This window comes from Haliaeetus albicilla, chromosome 3 (genome assembly GCF_947461875.1).
Source record: "Haliaeetus albicilla chromosome 3, bHalAlb1.1, whole genome shotgun sequence".
NCBI lineage: Eukaryota > Metazoa > Chordata > Aves > Accipitriformes > Accipitridae > Haliaeetus > Haliaeetus albicilla.
In genome coordinates, this window is record NC_091485.1 from 49956331 (window position 1) to 49973737 (window position 17407).

Consider the following 17407-nt stretch of genomic DNA (forward strand, 5'->3'; position numbering starts at 1 on the left):
ATAATCTTTTAAACTTGAACACTGAACTTTTAATACATTCAAGTAAGAGTTTTCCAACATAGGCAGTTTGAACCCATTCAGGTCTAGAAACCAACTGTTAAATGATTGCTGTTGAGCTAAAGCTAGGAAAAAAGTTCTGGTTTGATTCCCTGGTTTTCCCATCTTCTCATCTTAAAAAGAAAGACTTGAAAGCTGTAATCAAAAGCAACAATAACAATTCCTGCAGATGAATGAACTGAGACTACTGATGTGGAAGATATATTTCATTTTATCCATATTAGGAATGCTTGTTTAATTCATATTTATACTAGATACTAAATTTCTGCATAAAGCAATGCAGTAATAGTACTTGCATCGGAAGATAAAAAAAGCAAGTTTTCTCCCATACCCTGACTGCAAATGATATGCACACTTTTTAAAAATAGGAAAAACAGTTAAGCAGCTGGGTAGCTTCTAGAATGTAGCACACCTGTATTTTTTAAGGCATTCCCCTGATGATGAAAATAAGATGACTTGTGGTGACAGCACAACAATACATTCTGCCCCTCTGCCCTCCACTCCTACCCCCCATTTCCATGAGGAGGATGTCTAAGAAACCACATACTCCCAAAGCAAGCAAAACAGAAAAGAGTATGAGCAAGAGGGGGGCATTTAGGACAGAGGTGACATCAAGTACAGTGTTGTAACAGCTCTATTTCCTCCTTTAAGTAGAAGGAGGCTAGAAAAGATCTCGAACAAGTTATCTAGCCCACCTTCTGGATTAATACAGCGTTCTATCTGACTAGTATTAAGAAAAGTGGAGAAAGATTAGTTTTATTGGCCAAGAAATAAACTGCTTCCATGAGAGACTATTGCTGCAGGGGCACCTCCTGCACCCCAAGACTTCCCCCTCACAAAGAGCATATTGCTTCTCAGGAGTTACTCCACCTGGCGTCCTGCCCACTAGAAAGGGAGCCTTCTGCAGTAGCGAACAGGCCCAGCAGGATTTCTGTATGACCCTTTTTTTTTTTGAGCGCCTCAACAAGTTGGATATTCACAGCACACAGCTTACAAGGGCCCACCAGAAATGTTCTTTGAAGACTCCTTCCTGAACTCGTGAAAGAGAATCAGCACAACTTCTGTGAAAAATCCCCCGAGCCCAGCAGGCCCACGAGTAACCAGAAACTGACCATCTCCCCTTGCCCAAAGGGGCACACCACTGTTTCCCTGGGAGCCCCCCGAACGCCTACCACATCCCACGGGAAAACGAAACGGCTCTCGGCCAGCCGGCCAGCCAGCCGGACAGCAGCCGCCTCCCTGCTGCGCGGCCCTGCGCGGCCCTCCCCGGCCGCTCACCTCGCCGCTCGCCAGCCCCTCCCGCCCTCCTTGGGGCCGAGGGATCCCAGGGGCTGCCCCAGCCCGCAGCCCACCTCTAACCGCCTCCCCGGGCAGCGTCCCCAGCCGCAGGCCGCGCCTCTGCCCCACCGCCCCGAAGAGGCTGCGAGGCGCCGCTCTCCCTCAGCGGCGGGCGGGGCCGGCCTTCGCGCGGCGGCTTCGCCACAGCCGCGTGCTGGGCGGGGTCGGGCGCCGGCGGCCGTTGAACGGTCGCGCCGCCGGCGGGTGGGGGCCGTAGGCTAGCGGCGGCCTCCGGCGTCCCTTAGCGGGGCTGCCGTGGCTTCTTCCCGCTACCTGTTGCGCTTTAGGGAGGGGGCGCAGGCTTGAGGGTGCCTCGTGAGGCGCGGCGGCTTTTGTCGGCCCCGCCAAGGAGCAGGAAAGGCAAGATTTGGTGCTGCCGCCAGCTCCCTCTTCTGTCGGGACTGAGAGACTGGAAGCGGAGGGGGTGTCGTTCGTAGTCCTTAGAACTACTCCTCCGGCCCACAGGGCACAGTCACGTTTTGTCAGGGCCTTACAGTGAAACTTAGGAGAAAATAAGTGACTTTTGAACACAACTGTGAGGCCTCCACAACTAGACTCGTCCAGAAAGAAAAGGAAAATCCACAGGCCTGGGAGAGCTGTCAGGTGTGGTTTGTGAATCAGAGAACGGCCCTTGCCAGCCTGTCCAATTGCACCAACCGGTTACACGGGGATGAGGGACCAGAGAATGGCCACCAGCTTTTCATTTATGTAAGTGATGACATCCTGCATGTTTTGGAAATCAAAATATATTTTTGCTTGTAATGTGTGAGCAACAATAACAATGGATATGCCCTGCTAACTCCCAAAGGGGCACACTAAAATTCCCTGATGTTAATTTGCTAGATTCCGGGTAGTCACCTTACTTAATTTAAGTCAGTACACAATGTTAATGAAAAGTCCTTAACTTTTTTGTTAAACTTTTTGTTCTTTTTTTAGTATTTCATAGCACCTACTAACTCTGACTCCAGAGGTTCAGAACAGGTAGGTAACATCAAGTATGTAACTTAGATAAATAGCAAGTACTTAAATAATAGGTATTTAATTATTACTATCCAATGTTAAGATTTACAGTCCCAGTTTGTTACATATAAAGATGTTTTTGTTCCACCAAGCATCTTGGGTCTTCTTTGCTGCAATCTCTGAATTTTGTTTTTCTTCGAGTTAGGTATGGAGAGTTGAATACTGTTCCTGAAATACAGGCTAATATATAGATGTCATGCTCCCATAGTCTTCTCATGTAACACATCATCTTCCAGTTAGTTTCCTGAACTGTTCATGCATGGTGCACCATCACATTCTTTTTGCAGACACTGATGCAGTACAGCTGCATACTCACTAACCCACTTGCTGCCACTTAAAGTCTGGTTTGAAGTAACTTCTCCCAAGTGAATTAGTTTATACTCAGACATATATTCCTTCTGACCCATCATCTAGTCTCACAAGATTATCATGTAAAACAGTTACTCCCCTATTCATGTCAACCATTTCCCTTAGCTAAATTAGAACTAATTATCAATTATTAATATGTAAGTGCACATAAATATTAAATGTCTGCTGCTACTCCAGAACAGTTACTGACGGGAAAGTCAATGGGGCAACCAAGATAAAGGTATGGTTTTTCATGGGCGCTGTTGTGGTTTTTGAAAGAAGCGCGTCAGGTGCTGCGAACCAGCTTTGCACAACTCTTTTTGTGGTTGACCTATCAAAATGGTATTGTGTACAGTGATGTAGAATTACATATCCTTCTGGTATTTGTGCAAATTTAAGTATGCTAAGGATGAATTAAACAGTAAAAAACCTCACTTGTGTATTTCATAGGGGCTGTAGACTGGGCTGCTGCTTTTAATATATAGGGAAGGAGAAGGGGCAGGAGCAGAAATAGGGCAAGAGGAAAGAAATGGAGTGTGCCAGGTATTTTGAAAGCTTGTTGCTCCAGGGCCTGCTGGGAAGTTGGGAATATTAGAGCTGGTAATGGCTGTTTTTTGAGGTGCCGACTGTCCCAGCAGGAATAGTTATCACCTCACACGCTGCTGCCCATGAGTTGGCAATACCAGCAGTAGCAATGAGGCCAGCCTTCCAGCAGTCTGGTGTAGGCAGAGGAAGCACTGGAGTGCAGCCATTTCGCAGATCCCAGCAACCTGCTGTCTTAAGCAACTTTGCCTGTGCCTAGAGAGAATCCTGCTTATGATCATGGGAAATGAAAATATAAGCTAATGTTTTTTCCACTTTATCAATTGTCTCACAGTGTGCCTGGTGCTGGTAGTTACCCTACTGGAAATTTCTACTTCATTTGGTTTTATGTTCTTACATTACATGATGATAATCTAGTGTTCTCTCAAATACCTGATATATACAATAATTAATTTAAAGAGCCAATGACAGTTCTAGACAAGAGACATTTATTATATGTATAGCAAAATATAAATATTAAAGGTTTTATCGCCGTGTGAACAAAAAGCGTATATGTAGAAAAAGCCCACCCCCAAACCAACTGGCTTTTTCTACTTGGTGAACTAATCAGAGAGATTATTCCCTTTTTTTTTAACATATTGCTTGTGCTCCTAAAGGCTGTAGATTGCAGAAGGCCACGCAGTCACATTTACTCCCTTTACTAGATAAGATTCAGGAAAGCATAAAACATTTATGAAAGACAATATCAATATTGCACGTGTCCTGGTTTTGGCTGGGATAGAGTTAATTTTCTTTCTGGTAGCTGGTATAGTGTTATGTTTTGGATTTAGTATGAGAATAATGTTGATAACACACTGATGTTCTCAGTTGTTGGTAAGTAGCGTTTATACCCAGTCAAGGATTTTTCAGCCTCTCATGCCCAGCCAGCAAGAAGACTGGAGGGGCACAAGAAGTTGGGAGGGGACACAGCCAGGACAGATGACCCAAACTGGCCCGAGAAATATTCCATACCATGTGATGTCATGTCCAGTATATAAACTGGGGGGAGTTGGCGGGGGGGGGGGGGGCAGGTCGCTGCTTGGGAACTAACTGGACATCAGTTGGCAGGTGGCGAGCAATTGCATTGTGCACCCCTTGTTTTGTATATTCCAATTCTTTTATTATTATTATTATTATTATTATTGTAATTTTATTTTTGTAATTATTATCATTGTTATTTTCTTCCTTTCTGTCCTATTAAACTGTCTTTATCTTAACCCACAAGTTTTACTTTTTTTTCCCTGATTCTGTCCCCCATCCCACTGGGTGGGGAGCAGTGAGCAAGCAGCTGCGTGGTGTTTAGTTGCTGGCTGGGGTTAAACCACGACAACGTGTAAAAATGAGCAATTGCGCATCTAAATGAGCATGTAATTGTAATTACACATGACTTTAGTTTTGGAATGGATGGCACTTAATAGCAAAGTAATGGCTTTGTGCTGAAATGAAAGGACTCTTGGGTCAGCCTGGGGGCAGACTTGTAGTTGCAAGTTTAAAAAGCCAACTTCAGTGTAATTTGTCCTTGAGTTTTGCAGCCAAATGTAATCAGCCTGCTTGCATATGTAATTGTAATTTATTTAACAGTACTTTTTTGGGGAGACTTTTTTTTTCCAAAGCCACTTTCAAAGTAATTTCATCACAACTTGTATGCTTTATTAGTCAGTCAGTAGAACAAACACTGAGAGACAAGAATGTGTATGTGCACACACAGAGTATTGTAGTTGTATGTTTGTGAAGTGGCTACTTCAGCTAAACTAGTGACTTGTCCTGTGACGGCAGCACAGGGAAAGAATGCAAAAGCTTTTTTACCCCCTGCCTGTTACTGAAGTTGAACTATTTTCTATACTGATGCTGTTCTTTCAATTGATTTGAGAATTCAGAATGTTAATCATGAGCATTAATCTTGTTCTTTTTGACTAGAGAAACTGTTGAACTAAAAGTGGGAAGCTGTTGCTGTGCTTAGTGCTTACCACATGTAACTAAAAAGAGGTTTGAATGTTTATGATCAGCATATAATACTATGTACATTAATATATGCAAATATATTTTCTTCACATACAAAATTTCTTTCACTTCTGTCAACTGTCATGCTTCTCTTGGATTAGGATTTTGTATTTTGCTTTAAAATTCATTTTATGGGATCATTAATTATAACAGATTCTCAATGTTTTTCTTCAAAATTTCTGATTTCGGTGAATGTGGAGAAAAATCTTGACAACAGGGATCAAAGGCACCATACAGGTACCAAAAAAATCCCCAAATGGCAAATAAAACTAATTTTATAAATAAATATATAAAAGACATATCAAAATCAAACGTTCATTATTTTGGGGGAGGACTGCCTTGCTTATCTGTCATCACTGAGAGATGGCAGTATTGAATTGCAGGGGTTAATTACCGCACTTAAACTGAACAGTGCATTCAGGATGTATGAACTAAATATTCTCAATAACTGCAGACACTGAACATCAAAATTTCATCTGACCTTATTTTGTAGGCTCTGAAAAACCACCTGCACGTCCTGCTTCTTAAAGGGGATCCCAAAAGCTACTGGCAGGAGGATTAACAGGCAGAAACGCCCATGGAACCTGTAGGGTCTGTTATGTCACACAGGCTTTACCTGGGTAGCAGGGTCTGCTCTTACTGCCTGGACCAGCACAGGCACTGCACGCTTCTCAGAGTTGCCCTTTTGGTTTTGGTAGGCTAAACTGTGCCTCTGTTGAAGGAACTAGCATGTGGAGGACACATCTCAGATGCAGAACTTTATTTTGCTATGATTGCATTGGATAGTGGAAGAAGATGCCACAGGACAGCTATCACTAGAGAAGGAAAACTACTAGACTGCAGCTAATAGCTTGATGAACTAACTTTGTATATGAAGGAGGGTATCAGAAAGTATCAAGATACCTGCTGTTTGCTTATTTTTTGTATTAAAAAAAGCATAAGAGAAAGACATTAGGAAAGATTTGTGGTCCTACATGGATCAGTCAATAAAAAGTCATCCACAGCTATCATTATTAAGAACAACAACGTTTTATAATCTATGTACACATACACTTAGTAGTAGACAGATTTAAAAAAAAAAAACAAACAAAACACATATATTTCTCATGTGTGTTTTTATATATGCACAGGGAAAGAGACTCATACATTTGACAGTTGATAATAATATCCTGGAAGAGTTCAATTTGATTTGGGAGACTGGAATTCTGAAATCGTGGCTTTATGAACTTAGTGCAAGTTTTGCACTTTTTTTCTGGGTTTCGGCCAGAATTTCACCTGTTATTTGTATAGATTCCTTTACTCTGAATTCTTACATATGGTGTATCTATCATAGCTGAATTACAAGACCTAAAAATCTTTATATATGCTGGAGTTAGTCTCTGAATCTGAAAAGAGACTCCCAAGAGAAATCAGCTCATGCTCCAAGAGAATGCAGAATTTTGCTTTCAGTATTTCAGTCATGGGAACTGTGTTTAGTTCTTACTCAGACTGAGATTGTTGTCGTAGCTTTTAATACCAGGAGTATATATAGTGTCTTATGACTAAGACATTGCTACCTTTAGATTCAGATTAAATCAGCATGATTCAGCAAATGCCACCAAAACCTGTACTGATAAATAAAGATACAGTAAAATGGGGATAGAAGAGTCAGGACTAAGAGCATAACAGGAAAAAAAAGACCAAAGTTTGGAATGTGACACAAGGAAACTTATATTAGCTGTGCAAAAGAGTAGCGATTATAAAAATTACACACATTAAAAATATGCATTCGTGTTTCTCTGGATTGAGATAATTGTTTATTATCACAGCTGTGCGGAAAAATGGTTATCAAAATTGTTGACAATTTCAGTTTACATGCCAAATAGGAAGTATGATTTCAAGACAATAAAACTGTTAGTGTTCAGATGTGTGCATATACATATGAGGGTAAGAATGACATAACTGAAAATTAATCCTATGTAAATTAATCCATTGTCATGCACCCTGGGAAATCAGATTTGCTTTGTCACCTTGAAATATATTATTCTAAAATTACAAAATGCAAATTACCACATATTGGTATGGCATAATTCTGACCTTGTTCAGCTTTCTCTAGATGCAAGGTATGGCTTGTTTCTGACTTATATTGCCATTTAAAATTTCATTTACTTACAAGACAAAGAGAGTAGTATTTCTATAGCTTTTAAGATAGTATCTGTCTTAAGTCAGTTCACTGTTCTTCTAGGTGGTAAGTGTATATCCAATACCTTGTAATTATGAACTATCAAGACAGCAGTAGGTATAACTTCAGTGCATATTGATCTTTCTGCATTATGTAATGCATTGTCTCCGTTTCTGTGTTCTTCTGTTTGCATGTATCAGGGTTTCAAATGCTTTTTACAGCAAATGTGCTTTCCAGCCCTTTCTTCTTTGCACCGGTATGTATATATATGTATAATATACTGCAGTACAGATAATGCTTCAGGTAATGTCCAGCAGACATTATAATTGTGGAAAAGGATAGGGAGAACTACTGCAGCTTCTTTGCAGTTCACAGTCCCCATTCCCTCTGGAAGCAGGACAAGAAAGCAGCAGGGCAAGAGCCTTAGTCTTGTCCTAAAACAGAGTCTGGAGCGTACGCCTACCTACAGCATAGAGATCATCTGGCTGCTGTGTCTGCTGTTGAAGACAGAGTGTAGGAATATCATTCTCTGCTTCACTGCATGGAACTGCGTTCTCTTGCCATACAAGCTAGCATGAGAGAACCAAGATAGTGCATTGAAGTGATCTGAGAAATAGCAGTTAAGAGGAATAGAGAAAAAAGTCTAGCACTGGAAGTTTTGTCTATGCTCTTAGTGGCTGCCTTTTCCCTGCCAGAAATAGCAGTTTGATAGAGTTAATGAAATAACTCCTGCCTGGGCAGGGACTCCTTGCAATAGAAACTTAATTGCTGGAAGCAGGAAGGCTCTGGCAAGTGAAGACTTGCACTGGGGTGCGCTAAGGGAATATTAACGCATTGTGGGGCTTGGCTTGGCATTGCCTACTGGAGATTACCCTCCTAATAGAAGCCAGAAACTGTACAGTTTATGCTCCAGTAGACTCACCCTTTACTTACTCTCAGTTATCTAAGCTTGCCACTTCATTGTAGGAATGGACCCATCAAATTTCAGCTGTTTACATAACTCAGGACAGCAGGTTGTTCTGGCCAAGGTTGTTTTTCTTGCCCAGATGCGCTGGATCTTATGCTGTAATTTACTGTGTGCCTCTTAAACACTGACAAAAGTAGGGAAAAAGCAAAGGTCACCAAAGAGTAAATGAGAAAAATGAACAAGAGCAGGCCATAAACAAAAGAATTGTTGCTGTTATTAACCAAACACAGAATTCATATTAAAAAAAAAAACCAACAAACAAAAAAAACCCAAAAAACACACAAAGCAAAAACAGTGCCTAGAAATCCTGTTCTGGAACTAAAGCCATACAAGCACCACAGGAATCAAAATTAATTTGATTTCTTGAATAAGCAAAAGCCTCTTTTTCAATATATGAATTTGAAAAATAAACTCACTGCCTGAAAAATGAACAGTTGAAGTCTTTGACATTACTTGAGAATAAGCACGGGATGTGGTCCCCTAACTGGCAAAACCAAAAGGATTTTAGATTCAACTTACTAAAAATAAAAAGGAAACATTAAAAAAAATTAGATAAAGTTCTCATTTCTATGTAGGAAATACTGTTTGTTAATCAGTCTCTTCTCTAAGCTTACGCTTACAGAGGCATTTAGCCCCCCAAGACAGTTGCAGGTATTCCTTTGTTTTCATTTATAAACCTTATTTTCTAGGGCTTTATAAGTTTTACAGTAATACTGTGCCTTGGTCTGGAACAAATTTATACCAGTACATTGTATCTCTCTATTTTATATTTTTCTACCACAGCTTATATTATTAGTTTTTAAAAAAATATTTTTGGATAAATATTTTTTACAAAGAGCTTTAATCCGGATTTAATGTTTATCATACAAGTGTAGTGAAAGAAATTTGGAAAAAAAAAAAGTCTCTGTTTATATGAGATGTAGCAAAAAAATGATATTTTTCCTTAGAGGTTGTAAATACATAAAATATTTTTGGCAAGTATTTCACTTTTCATGCTGTCTTTTAACTGCCACTGCCAATTAAAACCGAGGTTTATGGGAAACTGGAACTTTTCTGGAATAGTCTTTTTAAGAACATATTAACTGCAGTTTAATCAACAAATATAACCCATTTTCAGATTTATTAGTTTTTAATCCAAAGTTTTTAATTAAGTACAAAAGTATTTAGGAAGTTGAGATTTTGAAGGGAGTCTTCTCAGCCATTCTTTGCAGAAGTCTATTATTATTCTTCCGAAATTAGTTTCAGCAAGAAACAAAACAGCTTGTGAGCTGCTGCAACCCTCTCTCCACCCCACACGCAACTAGGGGTAGATACACATATTTTGAAAGTTAAACATGGATATCAGTATCCCATTCTGAACATTAAGCATGTGTGGCCCTGGGTCAGGAATTTGTTGTTCAGTCTGGTCTCACCCCTGGAAAGCAAATTCGAAGGACTCCAGTGGTATCAGTATCTTATCAGCAATACCATTTTTTTCAGGAGAAGTAAATCTTAACTTTTGATGTTTTGAATCTAAGCAAAGTTAGCAATACAGCCATCGTTGAAACTATATTATAGATAGTTGTACTAAACAGAAAATGTATCACTCTTGTCAAAGAGTATCAAAGAGAAGGAAAGGTTATATTCATTAAAGCATATATTCCTTATTGATTTAGAAAATATTAGAAGAATGAGAGATGCCATAAGTAATAATGAAAAAGGAAACTTAGGGTTCAGTCAGCTCACATAAATATCTCATTAAATCAGCTCACACCAAGGCTTTCCTTCAAGCCAAGATTAGGATCTGATGTTATTATTTGAAAATTCCATTCAAGCTTTCTAGCTCAGCCAGCCTGTGCACTTACAAGTGTGAAACTAAAAGCAGATAATCCTAGTAGGGAAGTAAATTAAATTTCACAAATATAAACATTTAAATTGTAAATTTTATCCTTTAATTATTCTTCTGCCTAGTCTCAGAAATCAAATCAGTATTAGCAACAGTCCAATACACTTAATGCTATATTAAAAATACATGAGCTGTTTTGGGCATAACAAGATTATAAATTGTGCTTTGGTAATACTGTCTTTTCTGTCAGCACTAGAAATTCTTGCTCCTGTCACTGTGCTAATGGCTGGCTACTGTTACAGCCAGGCTACTTCTCTGGTGTAGAGAAGGGCAGTGTCACACCCAACACAGTGCCACACTGTGCATGACAAACACTGCTTTTCCCTCATACAGCGACGCATGACATATTGAGTTCTCCACACTCTCAACCTGCCCTGTCTTCTTAATGCTAAAAGCATAGGAGAATTCAATAGTTTGACAAAGCCTGAATTAGAGGAGGCAACAATATTCTTTCTGTAATTCATGAGGTAGGAAACTATGGAAAGCTTTCATTTACTGTCTCCCAAAATAAGATAGATCCCAAGCTTTCAGTTTGGATTTCTCTAAAATAAAAAACTAAAAGCATTTAATTTTTTTTTTCAAGCCAGTTGCACTAAATTTTTGTTTTAAACTAAATTGAAACAGAAGGGCTGCAGAGTGTTTCTGTTCTGGTTTAATGACATTGGTTTAAGATCACTGTATTTGACAGATCATGTTTTCTACTTTTGACTTTAAAACAAAGATGAAGAAAAAAGGTTTATTCTCACTAATTTTTACTTTGGTAATCTGGAAAAAGCATTCTTGTTAAGCTTCCTGCCACAGATGTAATACGAGAACTATATAGTGTCTTCTCACTACACCATTTCTGCCTTTGCAAAGTAAATTCCAGTATGTTTGTACATCTGAGGTTTTATTATCAATAATAGCTGCTATGTTATATTTTCCAAATTTGGAAAGAAAAACCCATTTGTAAAGTTTTGTCTTGTTTTCACTGTTAACAGTCACAAAACGTGTTAATTTGCTCCAAGCCTACAGTCAATGAATTGTCTATTGCATATCATCTCTGATACTGGTGACAGGGCATTTTAAACAAAACTGGAAGTATTTTGAATAGAAATGCAGATTCTAATGATTTTTCAGGAAACCTACAGCATCTGTTCTCTTCAGCAATATGTAAATGAGACCACTTTAGTGGTTTTCTAATCAGAATAGAATTCATTAATTTGGGGACAGTTCTTGTGTTAGCACTGTATAAGACAGTAGGTACACAGTGATGCTTAGTGAGGAGTGTTTCATCAACCATGTCAGGGCTGGTGCAAACCAACTCAGAGATTAATGCATAACAACAATAACTTTTTTTTTTTTTTTTTTTTGTGAGAGCCAGATCTCTGAGGAAAATCTAAGCTATTTCATAGCAGGCTCTGAGTTTGGGGTTCTTTTTGTTTTGTACTGTGCATGCATTTTTAACTATTTTGCTTAGTTCCATTAGCTTCCTAGTGTCCGGTTTAGACAATCTAAATACAACATTAAATACAACAGCTTTGTAAGTGACATTTACCCATTTATAATTTAAAAAAGGCAAAAATTAAGATTGCCCTTGTAGTTCTTGTTTCTTAGTTGTTTTGGCCCTTGGGTGGTGGATTTAACTGGCAAGTTTATATTGGCTCCCCCTTTTCCTGGCACATGCAGGATGCCCCCAGGGTGCTGTCAAGCTCAGGGCATTTCTGCCAGGAACTCCAAGGTCCCTTGGTCACATAGGACAGCGCTGATGGAGGGAACTTGGAGGATGACAAGTGTGCTCTTAATGTCAGAGGGGAATGTCTTGCTTCTACAGGTCTTCCAGCTCCCATTACCTGATACAGGATAGACTGATGCAGACAGTGGCAGTGTCAAAGAGTAAGCCCAGAAGATGAGCTTGTAGCCCAGGTTCTCTCCATCCTCATCCTTCTGCTGTGAAGTCAGGTGGATAATGACTGGGAGTACTAAAAGCATCTTCTCAGAGATGCTGCAATCCTTTGTGGACTTGACACTACACCAAAAGGCATACCAGGCAAAAAAAAAAAGTAGCAGTCTGTGTAAAGGTTGGTGTAAACAGAATTTAATGTTGTTACGGAATTAGGCATTTCTTCCTCATTTTCCATAGTGTGATTTCCTCTATTCCTATTCCTTGGTCTGACTCTCGCAGATTGTGTTTTCTGCCTCTGTTTTGTATCACTATCCCACTCTAGGCTGCTTCTCCATCCTGACACTCCTTGTTACTTTTTTTTTTTCTTCCTTCATGTTGCCCAAATGCCAAAAAAATAGTCTGCAGCCCTGGAGGAGGCAGTCCTTTTCTTCTTTCATGTATGGTAGAAGGAGGAGTTATAGGAAAGCCATGTATATTTCCTGCACCTCCAGAATGAAGGTACCAATTTGACCAGTTCAGAGGAAATGGATATCCAGTATAAAACAGTTGTTCTGAGATTCTTAGCTGACTACTTCTAACAAACGTCTACCAAGAACCCACAGGTGAAATGTTTCTAAGTCTCATAACTCAGCCATTATTTCAGCTCACTTCCGCAGGAGAGTTGAAAACGTGCTTGACATAATGCCAACTGATCCTGCCAAACTGCTCCAAAGCATGGGGCACGGATAGCTGAAATTTTCTAGCTATGTGGTTTTACTTAAGCATAAACAAAGTTTTTCCCCTGCTCTCATTCCTGGAAAAACAGTACTATTTAAACTGAAACTGCACAAAAAATATGCCTGAGATAAACACCTGGGATGGAAAATTTTGATCTAAAAAGTTAATGTTTGACATTATAAGCATAAAAACAGAAATAAGAGACAATTAAAGCTCAGAGAATGGAAACATTAAGCAAGTTAAGTATTTTTTAAAGCATACTTTCTAGTTCATTGACCTTTCCATCAAAATAACAATAGTGTGCATTTAAGTTACAAGGAATATAAAGTTCTGTTTTCTTACTCCTATATAAGAAAGGTACACAAACTATAAATTGCGCTGTAGGCTCTTTCAGCCCTCTTCAGCACTGATTAGAGCTAGCTGAGTAATTTTTGATGGAAAAAGAAATAATAATCAGAGAATGCCAGTTTGTCAAACTCAGATTTCTAAAGGGAAGACTTCTAGGGTGACTGCATTTTCAGTGAAATACAGCCAGAGAACTCTTGTGGAAACCTGTGTGCTCTCTGGTGGATGTTTGGGGTTCCTTGCCACACAGCCTGCCCAGGGTGAGAGGCTACAAGCTTGCAGAGCTTCTCAGGAGGTGTCTTACACCTTTCAAATTGATGTTCAATAGAAATCCTGTTATTAAACATTCATTTCTTCAAGGTGCTTTATGTTTTATTTCTTTGAAACGGTTAGAAATCATGTTCAGTATGTTGTGAAGGCATCCCATAAATAGGCAAGAATTCAAAGTATTTCAAAAGTTTAACTTGAGAAACTGGCAGATACTACACACAGTAGTATCAGTTACAGATACAAAATGAAAAATATCTGAAGAAAAACATGACAATCACATTCCAAAATAAAGAGGACCCCAAAATACCCCAGTAATAGTACCTGGGCAAAATTTTGGAGGCAAATAATATAAAAATCAAATTCTCTACCTATGTCCTATCTAGGCAACTACGCTAATTTTTTAAACAAGTTGAAAGTATGACAAGAAAGATGTATTATACATGGTTAAGAGACAATTAAATAACAGGGAAAGTTTAAAGATGTTGCTTTGGAAATACTAAAAATTCAGTCTGATCTTTCTGTGAAGGTAATATGCTGTATGTCATTTGGCCTGGACCCCTAAGCCTGATAGCAACTTCTTTCTCACACAGTTTTTACCGAAATCAGTCTTGGAAGTTCCATCAGCCACATCGTTTTCCCTAGTAAATATTGCAAGAAAAATAAGCAGCATGCCCTCAGAGATGTTTTTCTAACCTCAGTCTCTTTGTCCCTTCCCCAGTTTTTTATAAACACTAAGCAGCACACTTAAATTCAAGTAAGCTGCAGCTATAACCATGTCATTACAAATTGATATAAAGCTATGCAACAGAGCTAGTATTACATTTACTTTGAAATAAATTGCTTCTCCATTACAGATACAGTGTTATTGGATAAGACCATAATATGCAACTGTCCTTATTAACCCATGCTTCCCATCCAGTTTTGTCTTTTAGCCATTATTTATAAGTGTTCTTAAACCCATCTGATAATCATTTTACTAAATCATTGCAATTCCCAGTCCATACTCTGTCCTATCTGTTGATTTAGTTCACAAGATTTAGCTGAACACAGTTCTTGCTAATAACCTGTGAAAAAGGAACCATAAAAGCCACTACACAGGTCCAGATCCAAAATCTGTTTAGCTCTATGTCCTTTTTTCCAAAAGCAACCAACAGTGCATGCCTACAGATGAGTGTAAAAGCAGAAAAAGTGATACAGGGATACCTCCCTGGTAGACTGCTCCATCCTCCAGTGAAGTGTAACATGATGAGTTGCTAGCTAATCAGGCTAACAAGTAGCTTTATTGTTCTAAAATAAAAGCCCTTTTGTGGTTAAATCTGTAGGAAACTGAGCCTAGATATTCTTTTCTTGTTGGCTTAAATAACCATAACAAAATCTTGCAAATAACTTAAATCAGGTTAAGTTCCTCTCTCCCCTCTCCTTCATGACCTCCAGCCCTTTGTTTCTTCACCTTCATGCCATCTGCTGCATACCGACTGTACAAATAAAATCACTGAAAGAAATCTGAATTAAGGAGGCACTTTTTAAGTAACTTTCAAGCAGGCTTCCCGCCCCCACCCCAGTGGTGGGTGTACAGTGCAGTCACTGACACTCTTACAGCAGTACAGCTCTGCTGCTGAGCCATGGTATAGGGACAGACACAACTGGAAGGCTGAGGAACAGGGACATAATCTGATATGGCTGAGACAAATGTGGTTTATAACTCCACTTTAAAGAAAATAATCTTTGGTATGAAGGGGTATTTAACATAATGAGAGTCCAACTTTCAAACATTACACAGTATACTAAAGGATATGATTACAATTTTCTATTGCAAGTAGTTAAGTGATACTAATTTCTTCAACAATTATCTACCACTCCACAACAAATTTTTTCAATGGGAAAGCTCAGTCCTTGGCATTGTAAATCTGAATCACACGTAAGAAGGAAAATAAATAGGAAAACAGGATGGGTTAACTTAATCCAGTTGTTCAGCTTGCTCTCAGTTTGTCAGCTACGAGTTAAATAGATGAAGTAAACAGCACATTAACTTTACAAAAATATTAAGAATTTACAAATAGCTGGCATGTATTTGCCACATCCTCCAGTTTGATAATCACTATGTTTGAATAGTGTTACTGATGTGGTTCTCAAGCTTGCTTGGAAGAACATTTCACAAATATTTTTAGAGGGCACATTGCATTCAGTGCAGTATTTCTGCCTTGTCAGAAAAGGCAGTTAGATTGATCTAACATGACAAATCATCTTTGCTGCTATGTTGCTTTGCTATTTATTTTTCAAGTCCTAGTTAGTTACAGGGATTTTCTACCACTTCACATTAAGGTGCTGCCTTAGCTTTCCCTGTCTGCGAAGACATACGGTATGTCTGAAAGACTAGGAAAAAGAAAATATTACTCATCATCCATTTCTCAGTAATAACCAATAACGGCTCCATGGTTGCTTCAGCATCTTCTCCAAGCACTTTATGGTAAATTTCTTATTGGGCTGATTTGAAACGTCTAGCTTCTTTCAACATGCTACTCACGACAAAGATCTCCTGATCATCTAATTTTCAGAAACACTACCCTCTAGTATTTATTATCAACATGTATGAGGAGTACAAATAAAACCAGTAAAACACTCACTCATCAGTAGGTTTGCAATTAAAAAAATAAAACACAGTTTAAGGTCTGAAGTGTTTCCTAGTCAACATCACTCAGTTTATATAAAAACTCTTTGGTGGGAAGGAGTAGAAAGAGAGTAGGGAAGAGGAAAATAAAACCTGAAAGCGTAGAAGCCCTTCACTGTGAATTTGGGTAGCTTCTTCCCTCATCTAACACAAAAATAATACATTGAGGAAAAGACTATTAAAAGCCAATGAAAGAAATAAGCAATTATGATTATAGTGGTCAGTATGCACAGGACAGGATTATTTTATTTTTGTTAACTTAAAATTTAGAGAAGTTCAATGGATTGAGACGTATTCAGCACAGAACATCATGACTGGCTGCAAACAAGCCTACTCCACAAATAGCCAGATCTATTCAAGTCCCTTGTAGAGGCCCTTCAGATTCTACCATTAATTTTCTTACATGGTGAAAATATAATGATTCTTATGTACCCAGAAGTGGTTGAAATATCATGACACAATACATTTCATATTTTACAGAAGTAACTACAATGTTTCACTTTGCAAAAGGAAGCAGTAGCAAATGTCGTGCTATTATCCTGATCCAGACAAAAATAAATTACTTTGTCCACGTATCTTCCCTTCTGGTCAAAAAGTTCAAGACAAAAAAGGAGAAACACAAGACAGGAAATAAAGTACAGCTTAACATAGGAGGGAAAAAAGTACAAATTCCTTTGATTCATTAGTGTAACGTTATACCCAGGCTCTCCCATCCCTTAAGTTACAAAAGCAGTGGATAATTTTCTGTACAGCCCCAGTCTGCTTTATTTCACGATGTGGAGGGCAGGCAGTATTTTGAAATACAAGACAACTGGAAAGAGTATTCGAAGGTTTAAGATGGAAACGACCACAGCAAATCCCTACAGTGAAGGGATGTAAACAGCATTAGGAAAAGAAGAAAGTATATTACCATATTCCCTCAATAAGCCATTGACTAAAGACGACATAATCCCAACAGTGGTCTCATCCCTTACTTACTTCCTCATTCTTCCCAAAACATCAAAAAAACAGCAATTTGTTCTTGCTCTCTTACATTCCTGAGGCTGCCATTTGGCAAAAATGCAGAGCCCGCCTCTGCTGCACAATACCTTTGTTGTTCCTGTATCATACTAGGAAACTCTTCCACTTGGGTATTTTTATTTATGTATAAGTAACAAAATATA